We start from the raw sequence: 20,908 nt of genomic DNA, 5'->3' as shown, positions 1-20,908 counted from the left end.
TAAAACTGTAGCATTTTATTATTGCTTTGTAATTTTAGTGGGATCTCATGCCAAAATGTCATAAGACTGAAGATTTAGTTGGTTTTTATGAATAAAAATTTATAAATAATGAATGAAGATGTATTTTTTCACCAAAATATGCCCTGCAATTAATATGAGTCTACAATTCTAGTATTTCGTAGTACTTGATAAGCTTAGCAACTGGAAACATGCTGGGATTGTATTAAAAATCTAATAAAAATCTGATAGCACTTTATACTAGCTTACACATTTGTCAAAAGCAGATATAAGGTAATGCTTATCTTTGCATCTACAAATACTGTTTAATGTGAGTTGCACTATTTCCCACTTATGTTAAAGAAAAGGGTAAAATGTTTCTGTTAAAATTTTTAACCATTTAATATGAAAGTAATACTTTAAAAATTCCATGATTCTCTCACAGCCTACTTCTTTTTCTACTTACCTAAGAGTTTAACCAACCTTTCATAAGAGAGTTAGTGTAGATTATCTTTTAGGATTAAAAAACAAAAAAAGATAATTTAAAATGTTTCAAAATCTGTACTTCAAGGCAAACTATTTGGTGTTAATAATAGATGGTGGTGGCTTGTACTTTATCAGGTATAACATATTTTTAGAAGACCAAAAGAGATATGTAGTTTTTATTTTAAAACATAGTTTTGATGGAGACTGATTTTATAACATTTGAAAGAAAGGACAGTTTTTTTTTTTTTTTTAAGAATCTGTTTTAATGGCTCAAGTCACAAGAACAATATTTGGTATACTCAACTGAATTTCTTTTAAATGTTTAAAAGTGGTAGCCAGATTTGAAGTGTGACATGGCAGAGAGTATATTTCTAGTAGACTTGTATTTATCTACTATTCCTTTTTAATTTACACTTTTTCAGGTTTTTGTGCTACGCATGGCATAGATATTAGCATATCTAATGCAAAATGGAAAGAGAAAATCATATCTGACAAGCTTGAGTACCGATCATAGTAGCAATTTCACTTTCATGCATAGATATCTGGATATATGTGTTTGAAACATGTTTGCATTCATTACATGAAACACCAATTGAATAGGTCCGATCAGTAGGTACATTGGTAAATGACATATTGATGAATAATATATAAAGATTGTGATGCAAATGGGAGCTGATATTAACCTAAGAATTACTAGATGTTTCTTCTTTATGTTCCTATTATGTATCCCAGAAAAACATAATCTAATAACAGCTGAAGACAGCCTCTCATTTGTTTTATTTATCTATATCTACTCCTTACACATTTAGACCTGATGTACTCATGGTGTGCCATAATGAGAAAAGTTAGCCAAAGAATAATATGTAATACTTTCAATTTCATAAAACCAATTTCCGGATTATGAAAAACAGTAAATGCACACACATGTCTGTGTGTGCACACACACACACACACACACACAAACACATCTGCATAAACACACATGCACACTTCCATAATCTGTAACTTAAAAAGTTTTTGTGAAATACATTATCAATTTTCTAGCCTATGACAAATCTACTTAATTTAGTTTAGGTATGAAAATTGGTCGCATTATTGTTCTTGTTACATTTACAGCCATGAGACAGACTTGTGGTTCTTCAACAGCTGTGCAGAGCAGAGACGTAAATTTAAGGTAAATGCCATTGCTTTGCTATCTTAGATGAATATTAGTATATAGCATTGTAATCACTTCCTTCATTGTAGGTATCTTATATAAGGTTCTCTTTCCCAATAGGTCATTTAAATTTTTTTATAATTCTGTGTTAAATAGTTCGAGAATGGAATAGTAAAAGGCCAAAGTGAATTAACCTAGAGGTCTTATTCTGACTCTGGCACAAGTGAGTTATATAAGTTTGAGGAGGTCACTGAACATCTTGAAAACAAAGACATTGGGCTACCTGATGGACAAAATATAATATTCTGTGGTTAAAATGTATTTCACTTGTTTTGGAGTGAGTGATAGGCATCTAATTTTTCAGGGTTAGTTGTATCTTGTTGGATATTGGATTATGCGTAAGAATTATGTTTGTTTGTTTGTTTTCAGTTACAAAGCACTTTATTAATATACCATAGCCAAAAATAATGCTTTGGAATCAAAGTATCAAATCTCATATGTATGAAAATCATGGTACAAGTGTCATTTTATATAACATCTAAGGAAACTTTATTTAATGCCTTGAAATAATTTTATATGTTCCTTTAGGAAAAAAATCTAAGCTCCATAAGGAGTTATTTTACCATGTATTTACTTGAAATTCTGCAGTGAACTAAGCAGCATTTCTAAAATTTCATATTCCAGGGAAAAAATAAAAAAATAAAGTATAATATGTAAATAAATATTTTTCCTAGGGTGAAATATTTATCCTGGAATAAAATATTAACTCTGTGAGTTATAGAATTGAACACTGATAAATATGTTTTAGAAAATTGTCACAGTCCATCCATGCACTGCTAAAGAATGAAATTGAATACTTCCTTCCAACATTAGTTTCTGACTTCTTGTTCTAGGAATTAGAAGATAAAACACATTTTATTCCAAATACTGAAAGAAATATAAGCAAGAAATCTGCAATATGGGTTTGAGATGGACAATTTACTGTGATGCAAATATTTTAAAAGAACTTTTAAAAGGTGTTTTTTGTTGTCTATGTTTTATGTATATTAAAAATAAGCAGTTATATATTTTATATCATAACCTTAAAAAAGAGTTTCGTTTAAAAACTACTATCAAGGACAGACTATGCCTGTGTGGTCCTCATTTTCCCATTCTCAGTCAGCAGTTCAGTTGCTCAGTCGTATCCGACTCTTTGTGACCCCATGGATTGCAGCACGCCAGGCCACCCTGTCCATCGCTAACTCCCAGAGTTTACTCAAACTCATCTTCATTGAGTTGGTGATGCCATCCAACCATCTCATCCTCTGCCGTCCCCTACTCCTCCTGCCTTCAATCTTTCCCAGCATCAGGGTCCTTTCCAATGAGTCAGTTCTTCACATCAGGTGGCCAAAGTATTGGAGTTTCCGCTTCAGCATCAGTCCTTCCAATGAACACTCAGGACTGATTTCCTTTAGGATGGACTGATTGGATCTCCTTGCAGTCCAAGGGACTCTCAAGAGCCTTCTACAACACCACAGTTCAAAAACATCAATTCTTCGGCACTCAGCGCTCTTTACAGTCCAACCCTCACATCCATACATGACTACTGGAAAAACCATAGCTTTGACTAGACAGACCTTTGTTGGCAAAGGGATGTCTCTGCTTTTTAATATGCTGTCTAGGTTGGTCATAACTTTCCTTCCAAGGAGTAAGTGTCTTTTAATTTCATGGCGGCAGTCACCATCTGCAGTGATTTTGGAGCCCAAGAAAATAAAGTCAGCCACTGTTTCCACTGTTTCCCCATCTATTTATCATAAAATAATGGGACCAGATGCCATGATCTTAGTTTTCTGAATGTTGAGTTTTAAGCCAACTTTTTCACTCTCCTCTTTCACTTTCATCAAGAGGCTCTTAATTCTTCTTCACTTTCTGCCATAAGGGTGGTGTCATCTGCCTATCTGAGGTTATTGATATGGTAGGACTGCAGCCTACCAGGCTCCTCCATCCATGGAATTTTCCAGGCAAGAGTAATGGAATGAGTTGCCATTGCCTCTCCACTGCATATCTGAGGTTATTGATATTTCTCCTGGCAATCTTGATTCCAGCTTGTGCTTCTTCCAGCCCAGCGTTTCTCATGATGTACTCTGCATATAAGTTAAATAAACAGGGTGACAATATACAGCCTTGATGAACTCCTTTCCCTATTTGGAACCAGTCTGTTGTTCCATATCCAGTCCTAACTGTTGCTTCCTCACCTGCATTCAGATTTCTCAAGAGGCAGGTCAGGTGCTCTGGTATTCCCATCTCTCTAAGAATTTTCCAGAGTTTCTTGTGGTCCACACAGTCAAAGGCTTTGGCATAGTAAATAAAGCAAAAATAGATGTTTTCTGGAACTCTCTTGCTTTTTCAATGATCCAGCAGATGTTGGCAATTTGATCTCTGGTTCCTCTGCCTTTTCTAAATCCGGCTTGAACATCTGGAAGTTCACGGTTCATGTACTGGTAAAGCCTGGCTTGGAGAATTTTGAGTATTGAGTATTATACTTTACTGGCATATGAAATGAGTGCAGTTGTGTGGTAGTTTGAGCAGTCTTTGGCATTGCCTTTCTTTGGGATTGGAATGAAAAGTGACCTTTTCTAGTCCTGTGGCCACTGCTGAGTTTACAAATTTACTGGCATATTGAGTGCAGCACTTTCACAGCATCATCTTTATGATTTCCCATTCTACTAAAGAACATTTCTTAAAAGGAAGAGTGAAATAAATAGTCTTTTAGGAATGTTATAGAATAAAATATTTCTCAAAATATTATGATGTTGCCACATGTGGCCAGATGCACAAGGCTAACACCCTGTGAAGGAGGGTCTGAGATATCCAGTCCATCATTGCTAAATGCACTTGTGTGGAAAACAGAACAATCTACTCATGGCACAGAGAACAAGAAACATCCATTTTGGAGTCTGAAGCCTCTTTCCTGTCCATTTGTAAGACTCTGGGTAGAATAACTGAATCTCTTGAAACCTATTTCCTTATCTTATTCTTAGGTAGGAATAAGGATACCTACCTTGCGAGATTGTTGTAAAGACTAAAAAAAATACTGTATAAAGTAACCAGCATATATCCTTGCACTTATATTGAATTAGTAAATGATTTCTATTACAACCATCACCAGGAAATTTATATTTAATCCAAGGTTATGATAAGCATTATATGTTACCTTTTACTTGGTCGTAATTGTCACAAGTCACTATTCACTATGATATGAAGTGTGTCTAATTTATAAGAAAGCAACAGTGAGTTTTTATGTACTGACTAGAGTGTGTCTGCCTCCTATGGGCCCCCACAGCATGTATATGTCACACTTGCCACACACAAACTTACACTTTAATGTTTGTCTTCCCTGCTAGACTGTGAGCTCCATGCCGGCAGGGATCATGTATGTCCTGCTCATCTCCAGTGCCTGCTGAATAGTAGAGCTCCACAAATACCTGCTGGGAAAATGAATGAGGAGAGATTGGGCTGAATTGAGAGTAGGAAGAGGTTGGAAGTGGGAAAACCTTCATTCATTCAGTGAAAACTGAGTATTTATAATGTGTAATATCTTCAGATCAGATCAGATCAGTCACTCAGTTGTGTCCGACTCTTTGCGACCCCATGAATCGCAGCACACCAGGCCTCCCTGTCCATCACCAACTCCCGGAGTTCACTGAGACTCAGGTCCATCGAGTCAGTGATGCCATCCAGCCATCTCATCCTCTGTCATCCCCTTCTTAGGGACTTATAATTTGGCTGAGGAGACAGTAAGACTTGCACACAAATATCAAGCCACAGTGGATGTGCTGTGGTAACCAGAAAGGCAGAAAGTGCTATAAGTATTTTGTTTTATCTTATTTTATTGAATATAGTTGACTTACAATATGTTAGACTCTGATGTGCAACATAGTAATTTGATTTTTATAGATTACACACCATATAAAGTTCTTATAAAGTGTTGACAATATCCCCTGTTCAGTGCATTACTTGTAATCTACTTGTTTTATAACTGGTAATTTGTACCTCTTAATCCCTTCACCTATTTTCCACCTCATTCCACCCCTCTCCCTTTTGTTAACCACTAGTTTGTTCTTTGTATCTGTGAGTCTGTTTCTATTTTGTTATATTTGTTTATTTATTTTATTTTTTTAGATTCCATATATAAGTGAAAATATACTCTACTTGTCTTTGTCTGACTTATTTCACTAAGCATAATACCCTCCAAGTGAAACACACACACATATATATGTATGTCCATTCATCTGTCAATGCCCACTTGGGTTGTTTCCACATTTTGGCTATTATAAGTAATGTTGCTATAAATATCGGGGTGCATATATTCTTTTGAATTCATGTTTTCAATTTTTTGGATAAATACCCAGGAATTGCTGAATTGTATGGTAGTTCTACTTCTAATTTTTTGAGGAACCTCCATACTGTTGTCCATTGTGCCTGTGCTGATTTACATTCCCACTAATCATGTATGAGGATTGCCTTTTCTCCACATCCTTGCGAACACTTACTGTTTCTTGTCTTTTTGATGATAGTTTTTCTGACAAGTGTAAGATGATATCTTATTATGGTTTTGATTTTCATTTCCCTATTGATTTAGTGATGTTGAGGCTATAAGCATTTTAAAAAGAAAATTATTTAATTCAGGCTCAAGTGATCTATGAAGGGTTTGTAGAGAGGTAGCATCTATGTCCAGTCAATGCTAAAGGAAATCAACCCTGAGTATTCATTGGAAGGACTGAGGCTGAAGCTGATGCTCCGGTACTTTGGCCACCTGATGCAAAGAGCTAACTCACTGGAAAAAACTCTGATTCTGGGAAAGACTGAAGGCAAAAAGAAAGTGAAAGTGAAGTCTCTCAGTCGTGTCCAACTCTTTGTGACCCTGTGAACTGTAGCCTACCAGGCTCCTACATCCATGGGAATTTTCCAGGCAAGAATACTGGAGTGGGTTGCCATTTCCTTCTCCAGGGGATCTTCCCAACCCAGGGATCAAACCCAGGTCCTCCATGTTGTAGGCAGACACTTTATTGTCTGAGCTACCAGGGAAGTCCTTCCCACCAGGGAAGGCAAAAAGAAAGAGGGTGGCAAAAATGAGATGTTAGCATCACTGACTCAATGGACATGAATTTGAGCAAAGTCTGGGAGATAGTGAAGGATGGAGGAACCTGGCATGCTGGTGTCCATAGGGTCTCAAAGAGGCGGACTTAGCGGCTAAACAACATAAGCATCTATGTTGGGCTTAAAGAAAGAGAATTCGGTAGAGAAATTAAAGGGTGATTTTTGATGGAGAAATTTTCAAAAGATGTCATCAAAGATGTAGAGATGGGAAATTGTGAGATCGGTTAGGCAAGAGTAAGTATTCAGTAGTTTGTTTTGATCAGCATAGAGGTGTCACATTAAAAGAAACATTAAGAGATTGAAGGGCTAAAAAATATACATTGCCAGTTTTATAGAGCCCAAAATGTCAAGCTAATGAGTCTGTACTTTATGGTTTAGAAAGTAGATGTTGTTAAAGGTTTCTGATAAGGATGTGATATAGTGATGGGGGAGGGCATGGCAACCCACTCCAGTATTCTTGCCTGGAGAATCCCGTGGAAAGAGAAGCCTGGCAGGCTACAGTCCATGGGGTTGCAAAGAGTCGGACACGACTGAAGCGACAGCATAGCAGTGACATAGTGAAAGCAGTGTTTGGTGGAGATTTGTCAACAGTGGTCCTTCTGGAGACTGCTTTAGCTGTAAATGATCTGGAATAAGGTAACCTTTAAAAAGTTATTGAGGCTGGCATATCATGAATTGAGTTTTAGAAATGTTGAATTTGAGGTGATGGCATGAAAGTAAATTGAAATAGCAAACTTTTAGAAAATTATAAAGAGTTTGGCAGAGAAGTCAGAGTTAGATAAATATTTGTGAAATAATCCGGAAGTGATAGATTAATCCCTGGAAGTGGGAGAGATTTCTGGGGAAAAAAAAAAGTCATCTACAAAGAGAAGCTCTCTAACATCCACAGTTTTTAAAGCAAGAGAAAAAAGCAAAAGAATGTAAAAAGGGGAAAAATGAATCAAGTTATCTTGTCCTCTATTGAATAAGGTCAAGGGAAGGGAGTTTCTAAAACATGGAGCTTGTCTTGTCAACCACATCAAACAATTACCATGAGCATTTTCATACATGTAGCGCTGAACTGCAACATTGATCATTTCTATCCCTTTTTTTTTTTTTTATTATTTGCCAAACTCGAGATCTGCAATACTAATGTTATTTCTAATGATTGGGGAAAAAAACCCTTACTTTAATATGTGTTAAATAGAAAATAGATAATAAATATACTTTTCCTTCTCTGATTGCTGTGTCTCTGATCATATAAGTAAGTGTATACTGTGTATATAATACAGAGTTCCTATAAATTAAATTTGAGAGAAAACAGCTTTCTAGGAGGTCACATTTTCTCTTTTCTTAGTTACCCAAGCACTCGACTCTTTCTGTAATCCATTAGGATGTTAAGTATATATTCCCTTGACTTCTCTACCTTAACTAAAGTAAGAGGAAGAAATAAGTAGAGCATTAATATTGTTAAGGGAGCTCTCCAGAAGATTTAAGACTTAGGCTGTGAATTTTACCTTAAGATGTTTGGAGGTGTTGTACAAGCTAAATTAAATGACAAAGTGAAGAACAATGTCAGTACATAATTAAAGACAAAATGTGAAATTATTTTGAAAATCACTTACATTTAAGATTCATTGTGTTTTCTCTATGGATTCTATTTATACCTTTAATCCTGCATTCTCCATTTCTACTTGGTTTTCTTAACATTTCTCTGCTACCTTCACCTTTTCCACTATAGTTTTTCTTACTTTATCATTCCATTCTTTCCACTCCTCATGGAATCTTGCACATTTTACTTAATTTCTGTTGCTTTCGTTTCCATATGGAGAAAAGAATAACTATAAATGCCTGAAATTATTAGGCATTTAAATGGCTAAAAGATATTCTAGCATATCATTTTACTAATAAAATAGTAAAAGTGTGTGACTTCTGCAAATCCAGTATCTAATATTTTAGTTCTCATCTTGCCTCAAAAATAGTTTCTTTTTTTCTATTTTAAACTGTAGTTTTAGTATAAGAGCACCTTGACTCTTGAATATCTAGATACTTAGGAGAACCTGAAACCTTTCATGTAGTGCTAGAAATCTCCTCTTACTGATGACATTTATTGGTGGCTCTTTCAAAGTCAACCAGGCAAGAACACAGGAGTGGGTTGCCATTTCCTTGAAAGTGAAAAGTGAAAGCGGAGTCGCTCAGTCGTGTCCAACTCTTTGTGACCCCATGAGCTAGGATTTGTAATTGTAGCTAGCATGTGATGAGTACATAAGAAGCATTTGTTCTTCCTTTCTTCCTTTTTGTTATGACTGAGCCCCTATAGCTCAGTTCAAACTAGAATTGCTTGGAATGGTTGTACTAAATGGCCAGATTTTCTAAACAGATCTTAGGGTGTGTTGATCATGATTATTTTAATAGCAGTGAATTTGGAAGCACAGCATTTGAAATGATCAAACAAAAGTGTAATGAATTGCTCTTTTAAAAATATTCAAGTCATTCTACCTTAATATGAAAAGCATATAAGTTCATTAAAAGAACCTAATCATATTTTTAAGCTAAATTATGGTTGGTCACTAAGTTACTTTTCTCAAAGGCACTTAATAAGTGTTAATAAATTGCTGTAGTATAGTAGGTTTTTAAGATGAAAATGATGTTCTCTGATTAGATGAGAATGAAACCACTCATGAGAACTAATTATAGTAGACCCTTGACATTCACAAAGTATGCAACCTTAGATCTTTGTGAACCCTCAAATTTAAGAAATTTCCAGTTCAAAAATACAGGAGGTCTGTGCAATCTTTCTTCCAAAGACTGTCATTCTGAGTCACGCTACCGTCATCACGTACAGAGTGTAACAAAAGTTACCTTTCCAACTTTCAATAAAATTTACTTTTTGATTAATATCAATTTTTTATAATGAAACATTTTTTTTTCATACCACAGGTTTTTCTAGATCAGTGACAACAGGTAGGAAACCCACAAAGCTACATTTATAATGGAAGAATCCCTAAGGTAGAGGAGTAAGTTTATGTGTGTGAGGAATCAGTAATCTAAAGACTAGATCAGCTCCCAGCATGCTCGATTTAGTTTTACGGCTTGACAAATTCCACAGGTATAATGTCATGGAACTTTGGGGTAATTGGAAATAATAAGACCAATCCTCAACATTTGTGAATTTTAAGATCTTGCAATCTAGCATCAGTTAGGAAAATCTAAGGTGAACCAACAACTCCCCTCCACTTTCTCTGCTGGTATTTTATTTGAGGAAGGCACTTTTATTTTATTTTAATATTTTATTATTTTATAAATACCGTATTTTATTTTATGGTATTTTATTTGAGAGAGGCACTCAATATTGTTAATATTTTCCTCCTTCTTACTTGTAAATATCCAATGACATCAGTAGATAACCTGGGGTATTCCTTCAGAGTACAAGTTGTCTGGCATGGTTTTGAAAGGCATGGGGGAAGAGACCTCATAGAAGTTCAACAATAAGTAGCTTTATTTTAATTACCATTGATTGTTTACTGGTTTGGCCCAAGCATTCTGAACTTAGTGTTTTATCCCTCAAATTAGGGTGACTCTATTTAGATTGAGTTCAGAGTTGAAGGTCTTGAATCATATCCAGCTTGGCTAAAAGTATTTGGTGGTTACTTTAAAAGAAAGGATTTGTTTGATCATGTGAGCTTTTATCGTTTTATCTTCATAGACAGGTTTTAACTTGTAGGGCCTAGTAGTTAAGCATTTTGGTAACACAAGATAGACAGACAATTCCTTTGCACAGTATATAATTCTTACACTTCTAGTGTTAAGACAACATTGCTGTAAAAGCTGCCACCTTGGTATCTTCTACTGCTAGTGCTACTGCACCTTCTCAAGTGACAAACCAAGGAACACATTGAATATTATGGTGTGCTGACATGAGGAAAATTTGGTGTCTCAGGAAAACTGGAGTAAATTCTTCAATAAAATATCCCTGTAAAAAATAAACAAAGTAACACAAAGGAGAAAATCAATCTCTCTATTCCACCTCCTTCCCATAGAGCCAAGCATGTAATAGACATTTAAAACATATTCATTTGTGATGAAAATATGATTAGAGTTCTAGTTTCTCAAAAATATGGGCATCATTTAAAGCTTTTATTTTATTCTAGGAGAGTTTTATTTCCCTTAATCAATAACCATAGTTACTCACCTAGATAGTCTTAGAGTTCACTTAGGCTAATAATATTTTTTTTAATCTAAGAAATTAGTTGAAAATCACCTAAAAATGGAGAATCTTGGGCTCAACCAAGAGCATTGAGTTAACATTTGAGGGGATGGGATCTTAGCAAATCAAAATATTTCAAACTCTCCCAGGAGATTCTAGTGCGGCTGGTCTACAGAGTGGTAAATAGGGACCCTGCAACTCTTCTGCAACACAGAAGCAGTTCCCTGTAATAAAAAGTAGCTAATCTGAATTCTCATTAATGTACTATGTCGTTTTTCCTCTCAGGGACTCGGTTTTCCAACCTACACAATGAAGCAATAGTTGAACTAGTGATATCTCAGTTTCCTTACATATGCAGCAGTCTTTAAATGTCAGTCCTGTGTTTTGTATGTGTGTGTGTGTGTGTGTGTGTATCTTCATATCTGAGCTAACTAAAAAGTTCCTTGAGTGGGTTTTTTGAGATACCTGTCTCTGTTCATTCTTTCCAGGGGCATTTTCAACAATATTGTGAGAAATTTAATGTAAAATCTTATGATCTTATCTTTGAATTTTTTTTAATAGTATCTGCTTTCTAAAGTCCTCAGCATATATCTCCTATGCTGGCCTCCTTTTAGGTATTGGAAGCTTAAAAAAAAAAATAAAGTTCATTTCTAATATAATGCTTGGTACATGATTGATGCTCAATAAATCTTTGCAGAATTGAATTAAAATAGGCAAATTGAATTGCTCTGTCTTTGTCAGAATAAGTTCAAGGTACTACTTTCAACCTGGTGAGACAAGTATGAAGGTATGATGTTTATCGGTTTCTCTGTATTTTGTAGAAAGAAACTTTTAAGCAGAAGTGGATATCTTTAGAAGACCTGATTCAGTCTGCATCACCCACTCTGCTCTTACATTACTAATATATCTTGTCTTTGCTCTTGTTAGGAAATCTGTTTATGAGCAATACTTTAACTGATTCCTTTTCCTAGGTAGATAACATACAGTGTACCTATTTAACAATAACAATGAACTCTTTCCTTTTATTTTTACCTAAATATTTTCCATTTTCTGATTCTGTTTTCTGGTTTATGAATTTTATATACATGTAAATGTGTTGCTTACAATAAGCACTTTACCCCTTATTTAGTATTAGTACTAAATAAGGGGTACTTATTTAGTACTTATTTAGTACCCCTTATTCTGTACTAGTCATGCTTCTAACCCCACTAAATATCAATGATGCTTTTACTAGTAAACTGGAAGAATTTTTCTTAATAAATGATATTGGAAATGTACAGGATACAAATGAGATATGAGGATTTCTCAAATATTATCCTGGTACTATCCTTGCTACATGAGTTATTGGTATATAATTTTTATGAGTTAATTATATCTAGTGCTTTATCCCTGGGGATTTTGGATGTTTCTACTAAAACACTATCTAAATTTACTGTGGAGTTTATATCAGTTGCTCTATTCAGGAATATAGATTTATTTTTCACATGAAACATGAATTCCTTAGACAGGAAGTCCAGATTTGGCTGGTTCTACTGCTCAAGAAAGACACAAAAGACCATTGTTTCTTTCAGCCTGCTATTCTGCCCCTGTGTAGCCTTTGTCTTCATGGTCGCAATTGGGTTGCTCTTTCTCCAGGTATCATGTTCATGTTCCAGGTAGAAAGAAGGGGAGGGCAAAATACCAAGAAGTGCAAGTCAGCTGAATAACAAGTTTTAATAACAAGTTTGCCCACAGAATGGCTTCTCTTTACATTTCATTGACCTGAATAGTATCACATGAATATCTGTTGCTTCATCTGAACAAAGTTTGGGTTCTTTTTGGGTTCTTTTAGTAGAGAAAAAGAGAAGGATGAATTTTGAGATAGGAATTTTACAGTGTCTGTCAATGACAATTTAACATAGCTGCTATTAACAACTCATGGGACCTAAGAAATCTGTGAAAAGAGATTTTATCTTTTTTAAGCTAAAAGCAAAATCTTGTGTAAAGAGCTGACTTTCAGTGGATTGCAGAGAGGTAGCTACTCTGCTACATAGAAACGGAAAAGAGAATTTATGACGTGACATACTTTAGTGACAAGAAATTTCTTTTTATTTTTTGTTGTTTCTTCTAGGAAATTTTAGAGAGACACAAATCTCTGTATTAATGTGACAAAAGGTCGGTAGGCTCTAGGACTTTATTGCGAGTTTTGATATTTTAAATTATAACTGTTATTAAAGACTCCATACGTTTTGAGCACTGCAGCTGCTGCTGCTGCTGCTAAGTCGCTTCAGTCGTGTCCGACTCTGTGCGACCCCATAGACGGCAGCCCACCAGGCTCCGCCGTCCCTGGGATTCTCCAGGCAAGAACACTGGAGTGGGTTGCCATTTCCTTCTCCAATGCAGGAAAGTGAAAAGTGAAAGTGAAGTTGCTCAGTCGTGTCTGACCCCTAGCGACCCCATGGACTGCAGCCTACCAGGCTCCTCCGTCCATGGGATTCTCCAGGCAAGAGTACTGGAGTGGGGTGCCATCGCCTTCCCCAGTTTTGAGCACTAGTAGAGTACAATGCAAAGTACACTGTTCTCTGCTAAAACACCTCAATCATGTCCAACTTTTTTCAACCCTGCCCGCCAGGCTCCTCTGTCCATGGGATTCTCCAGGCAAGAATACTGGAGTGGGTCACCATGCTCACCCCAAGGGCTTCTTCCTGACCCAAAGGGATCAAACCCGCCTCTCTTATGTCTCCTGTATTGGCAAGTGGGTTCTTTACCACTAGTGCCACCTGGAAAGCCCGCAGAGTACGCTAAGCAGAAGTGACTCTTTCCCTCCAGGAAATTGCTACTGAAGCTAGGCAATGCTGGTGAGTCAACCCAATTGAACATATGTAGGCAGTGGAACACTGGAAAATATAAATATTTTGAAAGTACAGAAGCACGTATTTTTGAAGGACTATGAAAAAGATAGTCATAGAATGTATCAGTTACTCAAGTTAAAGTAAAAAAAAATGTTTATATTTGGTTATTATATTTCAGAAAGTTCTCACTTTCCTTCCTGACCCAGATAACCATGATGGTGTTATCACTCACCTAGAGCCAGACATCCTGGAATGCGGAGTCAGGTGGGCCTTAGGAAGCATCACAACAAACAAATCTAGTGGAGGTGATGGAATTCCAGTTGAGCTATTTCAGATCCTAAAAGATGATGCCAGCAAATTTGGAAAATTCTGCAGTGGCCCCAGGACTGGAAAAGGTCAGTTTTCATTCCAGTCCCAAAGAAAGTCAATGCCAAAAAATGTTCAAACTACTGCACAATTGCACTCATCTCACACTAGCAAAGTAATGCTCAAAATTTTCCAAGCCATGCTTCAACAGTACATGAACTGTGAACTTCCAGATGTTCAAACTGAATTTAGAAAAGGCAGAGGCACCAGGGATCAACAACATCTGTTGAGTCATCGAAAAAGCAAGAGAGTATTAGAAAAACAAGTACTTCTGCTTCATTGACTATGCTAAAGCCTTTGACTGTGTGGATCACAACAAACTGTGGAAAACTGGTCAAGAGATAGGAATACCAGACCACCTTACCTGCCTCCTGAGAAATCTGTATGCAGGTCAAGAAACAACAGTTAGAACTGGACATGCAACACCAGAGTGGTTTCAAATTGGGAAAGGAGTATGTCAAGGCTGTATATTGTCACCATGCTTATTTAACTTACATGCAGAATATATCATGTGAAATGCTGAGCTGGATGAAGCACAAGCTGGAATCAAGATTTCTGGGAGAAAAATCAATAACCTCAGATACGCAGATGACACCACCCTTATGGCAGAAAGTGAGGAAGAACTAAAGAGCCTCTTGATGAAAGTGAAAGAGGACAGTGAAAAAGTTGGCTTAAAACTCCACATTCAGAAAACTAAGATCATGGCATCTGGCCTCATCACTTAATGACAAATAGTTGGGGAAACAGCGGAAACAGTGAGAGATTTTATTTTCTTGGGCTCCAGAATCACTGCAGATGGTGACTGCAGCCATGAAATTAAAAGACGCTTGCTCCTTGGAAGAAAAGCTATGACCAACCTAGACAGCCTATTAAAAAGTAGAGACATCCTTTTGCTGACAAATGTCCATCTGTTCAAAGCTGTGGTTTTTCCAGTAGTCATGTATGGATGTGAGAGTTGGACTATAAGGAGCACTGAACACCGAAGAATTGATGCTTTTGAACTGTTGTGTTGTAGAAGACTCTTGAGAGTCCCTTGGACTGCAAGGAGAACAAACCAGTGCATCCTAAAGGAGATTAGTCCTGAATATTCATTGGAAGGACTGATGCTGAAGCTGAAACTCCAATTCTTTGGCCACCTGATGCAAAGAATTTACTTGTTGGAAAAGACCCTGATGCTGGGAAAGATTGAAGGCAGGAGAAGGGGACGACAGAGGATAAGATGGTTGGATTGCATCACTAACTCAATGGACATGAGTTTGAGCAAGCTCTGGGAGTTGGTGGTGGACAGGGAAGTGTGGCGTGCTGCAATCCATGGAGTCACAAAGAGTCAGACATGGCTGTGTAACTAAACTGAACTCAACTGTTAGAGAAGTTAAGAGACATATTCCATACTTTTTCTTTCTTTTCTGCAGTGATCTTCACTATAAGCAGCTACACTAGAAAAATGGGTACTTGGTGGGGCATCTAGAAGAAGTTCCAATGAACCCTTCTTGCTCTCCCTCAACTCCATCCCTAGAGACACTCATAAATTCCTGCTCTGTTCTAGGTGCCAGGTACCGTGCCCATGATTGGTCATTTTATCTCCAAATAAACCCCAAAATTGGTCAGTACTGTCCATATTTTACCTGTGAGATATCAGAGAACCAGAAAGGTTCAATAACTTTCCCAAGGAGTCAGGGCAGAATGTCAGATGTGACTTGTAAGCAGATCATTTTTTTCACCACCTCCCTTTATATTTGAAATAAATGGATCATTTCTTCAGGAATTCTCAGCCTCAGGACAGGCAGGAGGACAGAATGGGCAAACATTCCTCGTTTCTGTGAAGGCTGCCTATCTGATGGAAGACTGACTGCTCTTGGGAGTAAAAATGGGAGGTTCCAGTGCTGTGTGTTATTCTTCCCAACAAAACCAGGATTATTCTTGTGAGTGTTTGTCATCACTTCATCCAGGGCTCCATGAGAATAAGAATTAATCATTGGTTTGGGTCTGAAATACTGTAAATGCATAATGATTTTTTTTATAATCTCCCCTTCTCTAATAGGTCCTGCATGCTTTCTGGTAATTATCCAGAATGAAATTAAAATGAAGTGAGTCCATCTTCTTCTTAAAATGTGTGATTTATGCAATTAGTGAGATTGGATTTTATCTTTCAAACAAAAGAAACAGTATTATTAATAATGTAATGAACTTTCTTTAAAGAAATACATCATAAATTTAGGAAGCAAAAAAGTAAGCCAAATAATTCTAGTATTTTCATTCTCTGTAATAAAACTGTGAATGTTTAAAGATATCTAGCTATTTTTTATCAGTTCTCCATGTATATGGTTTCTTTTAATTTTATTTATAATATTCATTTGCAGTAGACATTTTGCATATCATTAGACAAGGAAGGTCAGACTAACACATTGTCAGTACAGGCAGGTATATGGTGGACTAGGTGTAAGGTAGGAATATGAAATGGGCTTCCGTGACTGCTCAGTGGGTAAAGAATCTGCTTGCAATGCAGGAGACACAGGAGCCATGGGTTTGATCCATAAGTTGGGAAGGTCCCCTGGAGAAGAAAATGGCAACCCACTCCACTATTCTTGCTTTAAAAATCCTGTGGACAGAAGCCTTGTGGGCTGATGCTAGTGGTAAAGAACCCACCTGCTAATGCAGGAGATATAAGAGACTCAGGTTGGAGCTCTGGGTTGGGGGAATCCCCTGGAGGAGGGCATGGCAACCCCCTCCAGTATTCTTGCCTAGAGAATCCCATAGACAGAGGAACCTGGTGGACTATGCTCCATATGATCACAAAGAGTGAGACATGACTAAAGTGACTTAGCAGGCAGGAGTAGGAAATAAATTGTACTTAAAAGCTCATTTACACTCTGAAGAAAGTATTAATTTCTCTTCCTCTCTAAATCTCTCCCTTTTTTTCTTTTCCTTTCTCCCTCCCTTGCTCTCATTTTCTGGCTTTCGGGCCCCATATTGCACCCCCTTCTTTGAACCCTAGAGCATTGAAATCAATCTATGAAATATAGAAATGCATATGCATACAGTAAAAAACAAACAAGCAAACACACAAGTACTTTCTGGCTAGTGATCCCGGAGTCTTTTAGGAACTAGAACTAGCCATGTGCATGAGATGTCAAGTTTCTGATGAAGGACTATTAAGTGGGTTATTCAGTGCTAAGATGTAACCTGTCATCACCAAAACATCAAAATAGCATTGATTAACAGTGTCATATGAAATACAAATTCTTTGAAAGAAAGACCTGTTTTAGGACAGTGAGGACTAGTTCTTAGGAACCACATCAGAGAGGCTTCCCTGGGCATCCGGTGGTTAAGACTCTGTGCTTCCATTGCCGGGGGCACAAGTTTCCATCCCTGGCCAGGGAACTAAGATGCCACGTGCCACGTGGTGCAGCCAAAAAAATAGAATGTTAAATTTGTTTAAGAAAAAAAAAGAAGCACTTAGAAATGAGTACTTAGGCAATTGATGCAGTTATGGTATTTGGTATTTGGCAGTCCTTTCAAGAATTTGCAACACTGCTAGACTAGAGCAGAGATTAGTTAATATATTTTATTCCCCCTCTCCCACCTTTATGCTTGCTATTGTATTCAAGGAGTTATTTATTTAATAAAAGAGAGTTCTGGAGTAATGTAGAAATAAATTGAAAAGCCTACTTTATTCAATTTCATGTGAAACAAATATTATCATGCTCCAGTGGAAAAGCTACAACCTAAAAACAGCAGTAAGATTTCAAAACTCATTTACAGTATTTCCATGTATTAGAATTTATGTCCTCAGTCAATCAATCCATCAAAGAAACATGACTAAATGCCCTCAGTGTATTAGACACTTTGCTAAGCAGACACCAGGTACCATAGGGGATTCAAAGATGTTCCTATCCTCAGGGAGCTGGCAATCTGGCTAGATAAAAATTCAAGATAATAACCATTGTTCTAAGCCATTTTAAACAAAACTCAGTGGGTTAAGGTTAAAAATAAAAAACCTCCTTGACAGTTATGGCTTTTTATGGGATAAATTGCTTCCCCCACCCCCCAAATGTTTAGTGAATCAGCCATCACTTATAAACTGAGCAGAGTAAGGTTTTCTTCGTTTGTTCCTCCTAAGGCTTTGTTTGTGGTTCCTTAAAATTTGTATAGGGCTGAGTTCCAGAGTCTAAGGGATATTGAAGTGTGAAAACAAGTTACATGATGGAGATGGTTAAAGGGAGAAAGGGAGAGCTGATCACAAAGTGAGTTTACTCAGAATGAAAAGAGGAAAGGAGAAAACAATATTTTAGTAGTATCTTCACATTCATGCCAAGGGTAGTAGTCATTTATTTTTCTGCATTACTGAGACTAAGGCAAGAATGTAAATTGTTTTTTAACTAATCAGAGTACTTACGTGCTGAACCCTGATGTCAGAAGGTTTGAAAGAGTAAACATGGTGTCTTAGATAGTAATGAGTCTGCCTGCAGCAGGCAGGAGTCTGGGTTCAGGCCTTGGGTTGGGAAGATGCCCTGGAAGAGGGCATGGCGACCCACTCCAGTATTCTTGCCTGGAGAATTCCTTGGATAGGAAACCTGGCGGGGTACAGTCCGTGGCGTCGTAAAGAGTCAGACATGACTGAGTGATTAACACTCGCTTTTTTGTTCATGTTCTGTGAAAAACATTTATGATTGTGATTCTAAGTCCTGTTTGCAAGTAACCTTATTTTGAGTGATTATTAAAGCCATATATGCTTACAAAAATAATTCAAACTACACATAAAAACATGAAGGACTCAAACTCACTTGAATTCCAAGCTCCCGGTGATCTTATTAACATGTATCTACGTGTTTACCAGCACTTATGTGTGCATCCGTGTGGCATCATCTTACCAATATAGAAACGAATCCAGTTTTATATTTCGTGGGGCTTCTCTGGTGGCTCAGATGGTAAAGAATCTGCCTGCCTTGCAGAAGACCTGGGTTTGGTCCCTGGGTCAGGAAGATTCACTGGAGGAGGAAATGGCAACCCACTCCAGTATGCTTGCCTGGAGAATTTCATGGACAGAGGCTGGCGGGCTACAGTCTATGCAAACAGTCGGACATGACTGAGCAATTAGCACTTTATATTTTATAGTTTATTTTTGATCATAAGAATCATTTGTACCCAGTCGTTGAATTATAGCCTAGTTTAGGACCATAGAAAAGCATGCATATGTTTGTAAATGCCCTGTTGTTGTTTGGTTTATGCTTTGTTGTAAAGCTATGAGGCCAGACTTTGTGGTGTATGGATGGGAGAGGCCCTAGATTCCAGGACTGACTCCAGCACTCACTAACTGTATGAACTTGGCGAGGATAGTTCAGAGTAGCCTCATTTACTTTTCTGTCTACTGAGGAGATTTGACTCAGCCTCTAGCTCTAAAAATTGTTATCCGAATGCTTTATTTTTAGAAAAAGTATATACCTTTATGGCAGCTTATATTTACAAAAAAATTGACCTTCTTTATTACATTTGACAAAGCTTGTAATATAAACTTTGATAGTTTTTGCCTTCGTAGTAAAAAAAAAAAAAAAAAACAAGATTATTTTAAAATTTGGAAATGTATGACTCATTTATTGAGGTTAAAATATTCTGATAACTCAGAGAAAAAGTGAAATATGTTGTTAGGATATTATGCATTGTACATATTCACACTTACAAATATAGTTTTCATCCCATTATATTCCACATGCCCCATGACATGCCAGCTTATCTGTTCGGAGTACTTACTATGTGCTCAATTGTACATGTAAGGTTTCTAATGAAGAAAAATAAAATAAGGAATATTTAGAAATATAATTATGTAGAGGTCACAACTGTGAAAATTGCTTCTCTCACAATCACTACGACTTTATTGCCTAAATTATATAGTAATAAAATTATTTTTATACTCCTAGAGTAACTAGCCTCGGTTCTTGGTAATAATTTGCAATCTATTTATCTAAATAGAAAATAGTTCTGTTATTATAGTCACTTTGGAAGAAGTGTGTTCTAGTACATTTGAAGCCATGAGTTGAAATATTTAAGATACTGTAAAATTAAAAAAAAAAAAAAACTTTAAACTATTTCATTAGTAGAAATGTTTGCTACTATTTGTTTATCATAATCACTCTTTTTCATTCAGATCAATCTCCATGAGTTATGGGGAGGAATATAAAGCTGGAGTCAAGATAACTGGACCATAACACTGTTAGGTTGTGAGAATTTGGGCAAATCACCTAACTCTCCTGACTCTATTTTCACTTATATGGTGAGAGTTCCTAAATGATGTGCATGAAAACGTAATAGAAATGTAAGCTACAACTAATTTGTTTAGTATTTTTTCTTTCTGGTAGTATGAAATTGCTTGTAAAATTCAGAATGAAATAGTGAACTAAGAATTCAGTGTTTACCTCTTCACAGATCAACAGCATATAAATACACAGATTGGTTTTGTTAATTGCTCCTGCTCATTACTGTGCTTGCTCTCATTCATTTTTGAGGAAAAAAATAACATTTTGAGAAAGCTCTAACTTCATTTCCCACTTGTGAAAGAAGATTAAAGAGAAACAGTTTGTTGACAGATTACATGAGTGTCTTAGATTACACCAGTTGGGATCTACTAAATGATTTAAATACATGAATTTGAAGAATATATATTGTAATAAACTGACTTCCTTTCTGATGGCATTGAGTGTGTGAATACCCACAAACACAAAATGGAATTTTTAAAGGGTGAAAGTAAATCTG

At 36.6% G+C, this 20,908-nt stretch overlaps 1 protein-coding gene across 14 annotated transcripts in view; it reads left to right on the top strand.

Annotated features, from left to right (window-relative positions):
- The window catches only part of FOXP2 (forkhead box P2), a 661,296-nt gene that overhangs the window by 465,444 nt on the left and 174,944 nt on the right, over positions 1 to 20,908 (top strand). For 2 of the 14 annotated variants that reach the window (XM_044946663.2, XM_044946662.2), the window contains exon 3: positions 1,600 to 1,657. The exons of the other annotated variants lie outside the window; for them this stretch is intronic. The gene's annotated coding sequence lies outside the window, so the exon portion shown is untranslated. The remainder of the gene's footprint in view (positions 1 to 1,599; positions 1,658 to 20,908) is intronic. 14 annotated transcript variants of the gene reach the window in all.

The sequence above is a fragment of the Bubalus bubalis genome, chromosome 8, assembly GCF_019923935.1.
Source record: "Bubalus bubalis isolate 160015118507 breed Murrah chromosome 8, NDDB_SH_1, whole genome shotgun sequence".
In the NCBI taxonomy this organism is placed as follows: domain Eukaryota; kingdom Metazoa; phylum Chordata; class Mammalia; order Artiodactyla; family Bovidae; genus Bubalus; species Bubalus bubalis.
Note: the sequence above shows the minus strand (reverse complement) of the source record. Positions and strands in the feature narration are given on the sequence as shown.